Here is a 14,110-nt window from a genome sequence, read left to right as displayed (position 1 = left end):
CACCTGAAGTGTACAATCAGGCTGAAAATGCATTTAAAGCCATAAAAAGTTCATTTTGGCTCTCACACCTTAACTAAATGTTGTAGACTCAAACTTTTTGCTGTCATTAGTGTATTTTAGCAAAATGAAGATGATTCAAGCATTAATTTCATTGTGCTTTTGCTCATTTTGAAGATTTTGACATTTTCACCTGAAGTGTACAATCGGGCTGAAAATGCATTTAAAGCCATAAAAAGTTCATTTTGGCTCTCACACCTTAACTAAATGTTGTAGACTCAAACCTTTTGCTGTCATTGGTGTATTTTAGCAAAATGAAGATGATTCAAGCATTAATTTCATTGTGCTTTTGCTCATTTTGAAGATTTTGACATTTTCACCTGAAGTGTACAATTAGGGGCTGAAAACGCGTTTAAAGCAATAAAAAGTTCATTTTGGCTCTCACACCTTAACTAAATGTTGTAAACTCAAACTTTTTGCTGTCATTAGTATATTTTAGCAAAATGAAGATGATTCAAGCATTAATTTTATTGTGCTTTTAATCATTTTGAAGATTTTGACATTTTCACCTGAAGTGTACAATCGGGCTGAAAATGCATTTAAAGCCATAAAAAGTTCATTTTGGCTCTCACACCTTAACTAAATGTTGTAGACTCAAACTTTTTGCTGTCATTAGTGTATGTTAGCAAAATGAAGATGATTCAAGCATTAATTTCATTGTGCTTTTGCTCATTTTGAAGATTTTGACATTTTCACCTGAAGTGTACAATCAGGCTGAAAATGCATTTAAAGCCATAAAAAGTTCATTTTGGCTCTCACACCTTAACTAAATGTTGTAGACTCAAACTTTTTGCTGTCATTAGTGTATTTTAGCAAAATGAAGATGATTCAAGCATTAATTTCATTGTGCTTTTGCTCATTTTGAAGATTTTGACATTTTCACCTGAAGTGTACAATCAGGCTGAAAATGAATTTAAAGCCATAAAAAGTTCATTTTGGCTCTCACACCTTAACTAAATGTTGTAGACTCAAACTTTTTGCTGTCATTAGTGTATTTTAGCAAAATGAAGATGATTCAAGCATTAATTTCATTGTGCTTTTGCTCATTTTGAAGATTTTGACATTTTCACCTGAAGTGTACAATCAGGCTGAAAATGCATTTAAAGCCATAAAAAGTTCATTTTGGCTCTCACACCTTAACTAAATGTTGTAGACTCAAACTTTTTGCTGCCATTATTGTATTTTAGCAAAATGAAGATGATTCAAGCATTAATTTCATTGTGCTTTTGCTCATTTTAAAGATTTTGACATTTTCACCTGAAGTGTACAATCGGGCTGAAAATGCATTTAAAGCCATAAAAAGTTCATTTTGGCTCTCACACCTTAACTAAATGTTGTAGACTCAAACTTTTTGCTGTCATTAGTATATTTTAGCAAAATGAAGATGATTCAAGCATTAATTTTATTGTGCTTTTGCTCATTTTGAAGATTTTGACATTTTCACCTGAAGTGTACAATCAGGCTGAAAATGCATTTAAAGCCATAAAAAGTTCATTTTGGCTCTCACACCTTAACTAAATGTTGTAGACTCAAACTTTTTGCTGTCATTAGTATATTTTAGCAAAATGAAGATGATTCAAGCATTAATTTTATTGTGCTTTTGCTCATTTTGAAGATTTTGACATTTTCAGCTGAAGTGTACAATCGGGCTGAAAATGCATTTAAAGCCATAAAAAGTTCATTTTGGCTCTCACACCTTAACTAAATGTTGTAGACTCAAACTTTTTGCTGTCAAAAGTGTATTTTAGCAAAATGAAGATGATTCAAGCATTAATTTCATTGTGCTTTTGCTCATTTTGAAGATTTTGACATTTTCACCTGAAGTGTACAATCAGGCTGAAAATGCATTTAAAGCCATAAAAAGTTCATTTTGGCTCTCACACCTTAACTAAATGTTGTAGACTCAAACTTTTTGCTGTCATTAGTGTATGTTAGCAAAATGAAGATGATTCAAGCATTAATTTCATTGTGCTTTTGCTCATTTTGAAGATTTTGACATTTTCACCTGAAGTGTACAATCAGGCTGAAAATGCATTTAAAGCCATAAAAAGTTCATTTTGGCTCTCACACCTTAACTAAATGTTGTAGACTCAAACTTTTTGCTGTCATTAGTGTATTTTAGCAAAATGAAGATGATTCAAGCATTAATTTCATTGTGCTTTTGCTCATTTTGAAGATTTTGACATTTTCACCTGAAGTGTACAATCGGGCTGAAAATGCATTTAAAGCCATAAAAAGTTCATTTTGGCTCTCACACCTTAACTAAATGTTGTAGACTCAAACCTTTTGCTGTCATTGGTGTATTTTAGCAAAATGAAGATGATTCAAGCATTAATTTCATTGTGCTTTTGCTCATTTTGAAGATTTTGACATTTTCACCTGAAGTGTACAATTAGGGGCTGAAAACGCGTTTAAAGCAATAAAAAGTTCATTTTGGCTCTCACACCTTAACTAAATGTTGTAAACTCAAACTTTTTGCTGTCATTAGTATATTTTAGCAAAATGAAGATGATTCAAGCATTAATTTTATTGTGCTTTTAATCATTTTGAAGATTTTGACATTTTCACCTGAAGTGTACAATCGGGCTGAAAATGCATTTAAAGCCATAAAAAGTTCATTTTGGCTCTCACACCTTAACTAAATGTTGTAGACTCAAACTTTTTGCTGTCATTAGTGTATGTTAGCAAAATGAAGATGATTCAAGCATTAATTTCATTGTGCTTTTGCTCATTTTGAAGATTTTGACATTTTCACCTGAAGTGTACAATCAGGCTGAAAATGCATTTAAAGCCATAAAAAGTTCATTTTGGCTCTCACACCTTAACTAAATGTTGTAGACTCAAACTTTTTGCTGTCATTAGTGTATTTTAGCAAAATGAAGATGATTCAAGCATTAATTTCATTGTGCTTTTGCTCATTTTGAAGATTTTGACATTTTCACCTGAAGTGTACAATCAGGCTGAAAATGAATTTAAAGCCATAAAAAGTTCATTTTGGCTCTCACACCTTAACTAAATGTTGTAGACTCAAACTTTTTGCTGTCATTAGTGTATTTTAGCAAAATGAAGATGATTCAAGCATTAATTTCATTGTGCTTTTGCTCATTTTGAAGATTTTGACATTTTCACCTGAAGTGTACAATCAGGCTGAAAATGCATTTAAAGCCATAAAAAGTTCATTTTGGCTCTCACACCTTAACTAAATGTTGTAGACTCAAACTTTTTGCTGCCATTATTGTATTTTAGCAAAATGAAGATGATTCAAGCATTAATTTCATTGTGCTTTTGCTCATTTTGAAGATTTTGACATTTTCACCTGAAGTGTACAATCGGGCTGAAAATGCATTTAAAGCCATAAAAAGTTCATTTTGGCTCTCACACCTTAACTAAATGTTGTAGACTCAAACTTTTTGCTGTCATTAGTATATTTTAGCAAAATGAAGATGATTCAAGCATTAATTTTATTGTGCTTTTGCTCATTTTGAAGATTTTGACATTTTCACCTGAAGTGTACAATCAGGCTGAAAATGCATTTAAAGCCATAAAAAGTTCATTTTGGCTCTCACACCTTAACTAAATGTTGTAGACTCAAACTTTTTGCTGTCATTAGTGTATGTTAGCAAAATGAAGATGATTCAAGCATTAATTTCATTGTGCTTTTGCTCATTTTGAAGATTTTGACATTTTCACCTGAAGTGTACAATCAGGCTGAAAATGCATTTAAAGCCATAAAAAGTTCATTTTGGCTCTCACACCTTAACTAAATGTTGTAGACTCAAACTTTTTGCTGTCATTGGTGTATTTTAGCAAAATGAAGATGATTCAAGCATTAATTTCATTGTGCTTTTGCTCATTTTGAAGATTTTGACATTTTCACCTGAAGTGTACAATTAGGGGCTGAAAACGCGTTTAAAGCAATAAAAAGTTCATTTTGGCTCTCACACCTTAACTAAATGTTGTAGACTCAAACTTTTTGCTGTCATTAGTATATTTTAGCAAAATGAAGATGATTCAAGCATTAATTTTATTGTGCTTTTGCTCATTTTGAAGATTTTGACATTTTCACCTGAAGTGTACAATCGGGCTGAAAATGCATTTAAAGCCATAAAAAGTTCATTTTGGCTCTCACACCTTAACTAAATGTTGTAGACTCAAACTTTTTGCTGTCATTAGTGTATGTTAGCAAAATGAAGATGATTCAAGCATTAATTTCATTGTGCTTTTGCTCATTTTGAAGATTTTGACATTTTCACCTGAAGTGTACAATCAGGCTGAAAATGCATTTAAAGCCATAAAAAGTTCATTTTGGCTCTCACACCTTAACTAAATGTTGTAGACTCAAACTTTTTGCTGTCATTAGTGTATTTTAGCAAAATGAAGATGATTCAAGCATTAATTTCATTGTGCTTTTGCTCATTTTGAAGATTTTGACATTTTCACCGGAAGTGTACAATCAGGCCGAAAATGCATTTAAAGCCATAAAAAGTTCATTTTGGCTCTCACACCTTAACTAAATGTTGTAGACTCAAACTTTTTGCTGTCAAAAGTGTATTTTAGCAAAATGAAGATGATTCAAGCATTAATTTCATTGTGCTTTTGCTCATTTTGAAGATTTTGACATTTTCACCTGAAGTGTACAATCAGGCTGAAAATGCATTTAAAGCCATAAAAAGTTCATTTTGGCTCTCACACCTTAACTAAATGTTGTAGACTCAAACTTTTTGCTGTCATTAGTATATTTTAGCAAAATGAAGATGATTCAAGCATTAATTTTATTGTGCTTTTGCTCATTTTGAAGATTTTGACATTTTCACCTGAAGTGTACAATCAGGCTGAAAATGCATTTAAAGCCATAAAAAGTTCATTTTGGCTCTCACACCTTAACTAAATGTTGTAGACTCAAACTTTTTGCTGTCATTAGTGTATGTTAGCAAAATGAAGATGATTCAAGCATTAATTTTATTGTGCTTTTGCTCATTTTGAAGATTTTGACATTTTCACCTGAAGTGTACAATCGGGCTGAAAATGCATTTAAAGCCATAAAAAGTTCATTTTGGCTCTCACACCTTAACTAAATGTTGTAGACTCAAACTTTTTGCTGTCATTAGTATATTTTAGCACAATGAAGATGATTCAAGCATTAATTTTATTGTGCTTTTGCTCATTTTGAAGATTTTGACATTTTCACCTGAAGTGTACAATTAGGGGCTGAAAACGCGTTTAAAGCAATAAAAAGTTCATTTTGGCTCTCACACCTTAACTAAATGTTGTAGACTCAAACTTTTTGCTGTCATTAGTATATTTTAGCAAAATGAAGATGATTCAAGCATTAATTTTATTGTGCCTTTGCTCATTTTGAAGATTTTGACATTTTCACCTGAAGTGTACAATCGGGCTGAAAATGCATTTAAAGCCATAAAAAGTTCATTTTGGCTCTCACACCTTAACTAAATGTTGTAGACTCAAACTTTTTGCTGTCATTAGTGTATGTTAGCAAAATGAAGATGATTCAAGCATTAATTTCATTGTGCTTTTGCTCATTTTGAAGATTTTGACATTTTCACCTGAAGTGTACAATCAGGCTGAAAATGCATTTAAAGCCATAAAAAGTTCATTTTCGCTCTCACACCTTAACTAAATGTTGTAGACTCAAACTTTTTGCTGTCAAAAGTGTATTTTAGCAAAATGAAGATGATTCAAGCATTAATTTCATTGTGCTTTTGCTCATTTTGAAGATTTTGACATTTTCACCTGAAGTGTACAATCAGGCTGAAAATGCATTTAAAGCCATAAAAAGTTCATTTTGGCTCTCACACCTTAACTAAATGTTGTAGACTCAAACTTTTTGCTGTCATTAGTGTATGTTAGCAAAATGAAGATGATTCAAGCATTAATTTCATTGTGCTTTTGCTCATTTTGAAGATTTTGACATTTTCACCTGAAGTGTACAATCAGGCTGAAAATGCATTTAAAGCCATAAAAAGTTCATTTTGGCTCTCACACCTTAACTAAATGTTGTAGACTCAAACTTTTTGCTGTCATTAGTGTATTTTAGCAAAATGAAGATGATTCAAGCATTAATTTCATTGTGCTTTTGCTCATTTTGAAGATTTTGACATTTTCACCTGAAGTGTACAATCGGGCTGAAAATGCATTTAAAGCCATAAAAAGTTCATTTTGGTTCTCACACCTTAACTAAATGTTGTAGACTCAAACTTTTTGCTGTCATTAGTATATTTTAGCAAAATGAAGATGATTCAAGCATTAATTTTATTGTGCTTTTGCTCATTTTGAAGATTTTGACATTTTCACCTGAAGTGTACAATCAGGCTGAAAATGCATTTAAAGCCATAAAAAGTTCATTTTGGCTCTCACACCTTAACTAAATGTTGTAGACTCAAACTTTTTGCTGTCATTAGTGTATGTTAGCAAAATGAAGATGATTCAAGCATTAATTTCATTGTGCTTTTGCTCATTTTGAAGATTTTGACATTTTCACCTGAAGTGTACAATCTGGCTGAAAATGCATTTAAAGCCATAAAAAGTTCATTTTGGTTCTCACACCTTAACTAAATGTTGTAGACTCAAACTTTTTGCTGTCATTAGTGTATGTTAGCAAAATGAAGATGATTCAAGCATTAATTTCATTGTGCTTTTGCTCATTTTGAAGATTTTGACATTTTCACCTGAAGTGTACAATCAGGCTGAAAATGCATTTAAAGCCATAAAAAGTTCATTTTGGCTCTCACACCTTAACTAAATGTTGTAGACTCAAACTTTTTGCTGTCATTAGTGTATTTTAGCAAAATGAAGATGATTCAAGCATTAATTTCATTGTGCTTTTGCTCATTTTGAAGATTTTGACATTTTCACCGGAAGTGTACAATCAGGCTGAAAATGCATTTAAAGCCATAAAAAGTTCATTTTGGCTCTCACACCTTAACTAAATGTTGTAGACTCAAACTTTTTGCTGTCAAAAGTGTATTTTAGCAAAATGAAGATGATTCAAGCATTAATTTCATTGTGCTTTTGCTCATTTTGAAGATTTTGACATTTTCACCTGAAGTGTACAATTAGGGGCTGAAAACGCGTTTAAAGCAATAAAAAGTTCATTTTGGCTCTCACACCTTAACTAAATGTTGTAGACTCAAACTTTTTGCTGTCATTAGTATATTTTAGCAAAATGAAGATGATTCAAGCATTAATTTTATTGTGCCTTTGCTCATTTTGAAGATTTTGACATTTTCACCTGAAGTGTACAATCGGGCTGAAAATGCATTTAAAGCCATAAAAAGTTCATTTTGGCTCTCACACCTTAACTAAATGTTGTAGACTCAAACTTTTTGCTGTCATTAGTGTATGTTAGCAAAATGAAGATGATTCAAGCATTAATTTCATTGTGCTTTTGCTCATTTTGAAGATTTTGACATTTTCACCTGAAGTGTACAATCAGGCTGAAAATGCATTTAAAGCCATAAAAAGTTCATTTTGGCTCTCACACCTTAACTAAATGTTGTAGACTCAAACTTTTTGCTGTCATTAGTGTATTTTAGCAAAATGAAGATGATTCAAGCATTAATTTCATTGTGCTTTTGCTCATTTTGAAGATTTTGACATTTTCACCTGAAGTGTACAATCAGGCTGAAAATGCATTTAAAGCCATAAAAAGTTCATTTTGGCTCTCACACCTTAACTAAATGTTGTAGACTCAAACTTTTTGCTGCCATTAGTGTATGTTAGCAAAATGAAGATGATTCAAGCATTAATTTCATTGTGCTTTTGCTCATTTTGAAGATTTTGACATTTTCACCTGAAGTGTACAATCAGGCTGAAAATGCATTTAAAGCCATAAAAAGTTCATTTTGGCTCTCACACCTTAACTAAATGTTGTAGACTCAAACTTTTTGCTGTCATTAGTGTATGTTAGCAAAATGAAGATGATTCAAGCATTAATTTTATTGTGCTTTTGCTCATTTTGAAGATTTTGACATTTTCACCTGAAGTGTACAATCAGGCTGAAAATGCATTTAAAGCCATAAAAAGTTCATTTTGGCTCTCACACCTTAACTAAATGTTGTAGACTCAAACTTTTTGCTGTCATTAGTGTATGTTAGCAAAATGAAGATGATTCAAGCATTAATTTCATTGTGCTTTTGCTCATTTTGAAGATTTTGACATTTTCACCTGAAGTGTACAATCGGGCTGAAAATGCATTTAAAGCCATAAAAAGTTCATTTTGGCTCTCACACCTTAACTAAATGTTGTAGACTCAAACTTTTTGCTGTCATTAGTGTATGTTAGCAAAATGAAGATGATTCAAGCATTAATTTCATTGTGCTTTTGCTCATTTTGAAGATTTTGACATTTTCACCTGAAGTGTACAATCAGGCTGAAAATGCATTTAAAGCCATAAAAAGTTCATTTTGGCTCTCACACCTTAACTAAATGTTGTAGACTCAAACTTTTTGCTGTCATTAGTGTATTTTAGCAAAATGAAGATGATTCAAGCATTAATTTCATTGTGCTTTTGCTCATTTTGAAGATTTTGACATTTTCACCGGAAGTGTACAATCAGGCTGAAAATGCATTTAAAGCCATAAAAAGTTCATTTTGGCTCTCACACCTTAACTAAATGTTGTAGACTCAAACTTTTTGCTGTCAAAAGTGTATTTTAGCAAAATGAAGATGATTCAAGCATTAATTTCATTGTGCTTTTGCTCATTTTGAAGATTTTGACATTTTCACCTGAAGTGTACAATTAGGGGCTGAAAACGCGTTTAAAGCAATAAAAAGTTCATTTTGGCTCTCACACCTTAACTAAATGTTGTAGACTCAAACTTTTTGCTGTCATTAGTATATTTTAGCAAAATGAAGATGATTCAAGCATTAATTTTATTGTGCCTTTGCTCATTTTGAAGATTTTGACATTTTCACCTGAAGTGTACAATCGGGCTGAAAATGCATTTAAAGCCATAAAAAGTTCATTTTGGCTCTCACACCTTAACTAAATGTTGTAGACTCAAACTTTTTGCTGTCATTAGTGTATGTTAGCAAAATGAAGATGATTCAAGCATTAATTTCATTGTGCTTTTGCTCATTTTGAAGTTTTTGACATTTTCACCTGAAGTGTACAATCAGGCTGAAAATGCATTTAAAGCCATAAAAAGTTCATTTTCGCTCTCACACCTTAACTAAATGTTGTAGACTCAAACTTTTTGCTGTCAAAAGTGTATTTTAGCAAAATGAAGATGATTCAAGCATTAATTTCATTGTGCTTTTGCTCATTTTGAAGATTTTGACATTTTCACCTGAAGTGTACAATCAGGCTGAAAATGCATTTAAAGCCATAAAAAGTTCATTTTGGCTCTCACACCTTAACTAAATGTTGTAGACTCAAACTTTTTGCTGTCATTAGTGTATGTTAGCAAAATGAAGATGATTCAAGCATTAATTTCATTGTGCTTTTGCTCATTTTGAAGATTTTGACATTTTCACCTGAAGTGTACAATCAGGCTGAAAATGCATTTAAAGCCATAAAAAGTTCATTTTGGCTCTCACACCTTAACTAAATGTTGTAGACTCAAACTTTTTGCTGTCATTAGTGTATTTTAGCAAAATGAAGATGATTCAAGCATTAATTTCATTGTGCTTTTGCTCATTTTGAAGATTTTGACATTTTCACCTGAAGTGTACAATCGGGCTGAAAATGCATTTAAAGCCATAAAAAGTTCATTTTGGCTCTCACACCTTAACTAAATGTTGTAGACTCAAACCTTTTGCTGTCATTGGTGTATTTTAGCAAAATGAAGATGATTCAAGCATTAATTTCATTGTGCTTTTGCTCATTTTGAAGATTTTGACATTTTCACCTGAAGTGTACAATTAGGGGCTGAAAACGCGTTTAAAGCAATAAAAAGTTCATTTTGGCTCTCACACCTTAACTAAATGTTGTAAACTCAAACTTTTTGCTGTCATTAGTATATTTTAGCAAAATGAAGATGATTCAAGCATTAATTTTATTGTGCTTTTAATCATTTTGAAGATTTTGACATTTTCACCTGAAGTGTACAATCGGGCTGAAAATGCATTTAAAGCCATAAAAAGTTCATTTTGGCTCTCACACCTTAACTAAATGTTGTAGACTCAAACTTTTTGCTGTCATTAGTGTATGTTAGCAAAATGAAGATGATTCAAGCATTAATTTCATTGTGCTTTTGCTCATTTTGAAGATTTTGACATTTTCACCTGAAGTGTACAATCAGGCTGAAAATGCATTTAAAGCCATAAAAAGTTCATTTTGGCTCTCACACCTTAACTAAATGTTGTAGACTCAAACTTTTTGCTGTCATTAGTGTATTTTAGCAAAATGAAGATGATTCAAGCATTAATTTCATTGTGCTTTTGCTCATTTTGAAGATTTTGACATTTTCACCTGAAGTGTACAATCAGGCTGAAAATGCATTTAAAGCCATAAAAAGTTCATTTTGGCTCTCACACCTTAACTAAATGTTGTAGACTCAAACTTTTTGCTGTCATTAGTGTATTTTAGCAAAATGAAGATGATTCAAGCATTAATTTCATTGTGCTTTTGCTCATTTTGAAGATTTTGACATTTTCACCTGAAGTGTACAATCAGGCTGAAAATGCATTTAAAGCCATAAAAAGTTCATTTTGGCTCTCACACCTTAACTAAATGTTGTAGACTCAAACTTTTTGCTGCCATTATTGTATTTTAGCAAAATGAAGATGATTCAAGCATTAATTTCATTGTGCTTTTGCTCATTTTGAAGATTTTGACATTTTCACCTGAAGTGTACAATCGGGCTGAAAATGCATTTAAAGCCATAAAAAGTTCATTTTGGCTCTCACACCTTAACTAAATGTTGTAGACTCAAACTTTTTGCTGTCATTAGTATATTTTAGCAAAATGAAGATGATTCAAGCATTAATTTTATTGTGCTTTTGCTCATTTTGAAGATTTTGACATTTTCACCTGAAGTGTACAATCAGGCTGAAAATGCATTTAAAGCCATAAAAAGTTCATTTTGGCTCTCACACCTTAACTAAATGTTGTAGACTCAAACTTTTTGCTGTCATTAGTGTATGTTAGCAAAATGAAGATGATTCAAGCATTAATTTCATTGTGCTTTTGCTCATTTTGAAGATTTTGACATTTTCACCTGAAGTGTACAATCAGGCTGAAAATGCATTTAAAGCCATAAAAAGTTCATTTTGGCTCTCACACCTTAACTAAATGTTGTAGACTCAAACTTTTTGCTGTCATTGGTGTATTTTAGCAAAATGAAGATGATTCAAGCATTAATTTCATTGTGCTTTTGCTCATTTTGAAGATTTTGACATTTTCACCTGAAGTGTACAATTAGGGGCTGAAAACGCGTTTAAAGCAATAAAAAGTTCATTTTGGCTCTCACACCTTAACTAAATGTTGTAAACTCAAACTTTTTGCTGTCATTAGTATATTTTTGCAAAATGAAGATGATTCAAGCATTAATTTTATTGTGCTTTTGCTCATTTTGAAGATTTTGACATTTTCACCTGAAGTGTACAATCGGGCTGAAAATGCATTTAAAGCCATAAAAAGTTCATTTTGGCTCTCACACCTTAACTAAATGTTGTAGACTCAAACTTTTTGCTGTCATTAGTGTATGTTAGCAAAATGAAGATGATTCAAGCATTAATTTCATTGTGCTTTTGCTCATTTTGAAGATTTTGACATTTTCACCTGAAGTGTACAATCAGGCTGAAAATGCATTTAAAGCCATAAAAAGTTCATTTTGGCTCTCACACCTTAACTAAATGTTGTAGACTCAAACTTTTTGCTGTCATTAGTGTATTTTAGCAAAATGAAGATGATTCAAGCATTAATTTCATTGTGCTTTTGCTCATTTTGAAGATTTTGACATTTTCACCGGAAGTGTACAATCAGGCTGAAAATGCATTTAAAGCCATAAAAAGTTCATTTTGGCTCTCACACCTTAACTAAATGTTGTAGACTCAAACTTTTTGCTGTCAAAAGTGTATTTTAGCAAAATGAAGATGATTCAAGCATTAATTTCATTGTGCTTTTGCTCATTTTGAAGATTTTGACATTTTCACCTGAAGTGTACAATCAGGCTGAAAATGCATTTAAAGCCATAAAAAGTTCATTTTGGCTCTCACACCTTAACTAAATGTTGTAGACTCAAACTTTTTGCTGTCATTAGTATATTTTAGCAAAATGAAGATGATTCAAGCATTAATTTTATTGTGCTTTTGCTCATTTTGAAGATTTTGACATTTTCACCTGAAGTGTACAATCAGGCTGAAAATGCATTTAAAGCCATAAAAAGTTCATTTTGGCTCTCACACCTTAACTAAATGTTGTAGACTCAAACTTTTTGCTGTCATTAGTGTATGTTAGCAAAATGAAGATGATTCAAGCATTAATTTCATTGTGCTTTTGCTCATTTTGAAGATTTTGACATTTTCACCTGAAGTGTACAATCAGGCTGAAAATGCATTTAAAGCCATAAAAAGTTCATTTTGGCTCTCACACCTTAACTAAATGTTGTAGACTCAAACTTTTTGCTGTCATTGGTGTATTTTAGCAAAATGAAGATGATTCAAGCATTAATTTCATTGTGCTTTTGCTCATTTTGAAGATTTTGACATTTTCACCTGAAGTGTACAATTAGGGGCTGAAAACGCGTTTAAAGCAATAAAAAGTTCATTTTGGCTATCACACCTTAACTAAATGTTGTAAACTCAAACTTTTTGCTGTCATTAGTATATTTTTGCAAAATGAAGATGATTCAAGCATTAATTTTATTGTGCTTTTGCTCATTTTGAAGATTTTGACATTTTCACCTGAAGTGTACAATCAGGCTGAAAATGCATTTAAAGCCATAAAAAGTTCATTTTGGCTCTCACACCTTAACTAAATGTTGTAGACTCAAACTTTTTGCTGTCATTAGTGTATTTTAGCAAAATGAAGATGATTCAAGCATTAATTTCATTGTGCTTTTGCTCATTTTGAAGATTTTGACATTTTCACCGGAAGTGTACAATCAGGCTGAAAATGCATTTAAAGCCATAAAAAGTTCATTTTGGCTCTCACACCTTAACTAAATGTTGTAGACTCAAACTTTTTGCTGTCATTAGTGTATGTTAGCAAAATGAAGATGATTCAAGCATTAATTTCATTGTGCTTTTGCTCATTTTGAAGATTTTGACATTTTCACCTGAAGTGTACAATCAGGCTGAAAATGCATTTAAAGCCATAAAAAGTTCATTTTGGCTCTCACACCTTAACTAAATGTTGTAGACTCAAACTTTTTGCTGTCATTAGTGTATGTTAGCAAAATGAAGATGATTCAAGCATTAATTTCATTGTGCTTTTGCTCATTTTGAAGATTTTGACATTTTCACCTGAAGTGTACAATCAGGCTGAAAATGCATTTAAAGCCATAAAAAGTTCATTTTGGCTCTCACACCTTAACTAAATGTTGTAGACTCAAACTTTTTGCTGTCATTAGTGTATGTTAGCAAAATGAAGATGATTCAAGCATTAATTTCATTGTGCTTTTGCTCATTTTGAAGATTTTGACATTTTCACCTGAAGTGTACAATTAGGGGCTGAAAACGCGTTTAAAGCAATAAAAAGTTCATTTTGGCTCTCACACCTTAACTAAATGTTGTAAACTCAAACTTTTTGCTGTCATTAGTATATTTTAGCAAAATGAAGATGATTCAAGCATTAATTTTATTGTGCTTTTAATCATTTTGAAGATTTTGACATTTTCACCTGAAGTGTACAATCGGGCTGAAAATGCATTTAAAGCCATAAAAAGTTCATTTTGGCTCTCACACCTTAACTAAATGTTGTAGACTCAAACTTTTTGCTGTCATTAGTGTATGTTAGCAAAATGAAGATGATTCAAGCATTAATTTCATTGTGCTTTTGCTCATTTTGAAGATTTTGACATTTTCACCTGAAGTGTACAATCAGGCTGAAAATGCATTTAAAGCCATAAAAAGTTCATTTTGGCTCTCA

The sequence above is a fragment of the Leptonotus elevatus genome, chromosome 22 (genome assembly GCF_054856555.1).
Source record: "Leptonotus elevatus isolate MCC_2025b chromosome 22, RoL_Lele_1.0, whole genome shotgun sequence".
Taxonomy (NCBI): Eukaryota; Metazoa; Chordata; class Actinopteri; order Syngnathiformes; family Syngnathidae; genus Leptonotus; species Leptonotus elevatus.
Note: the sequence above shows the minus strand (reverse complement) of the source record.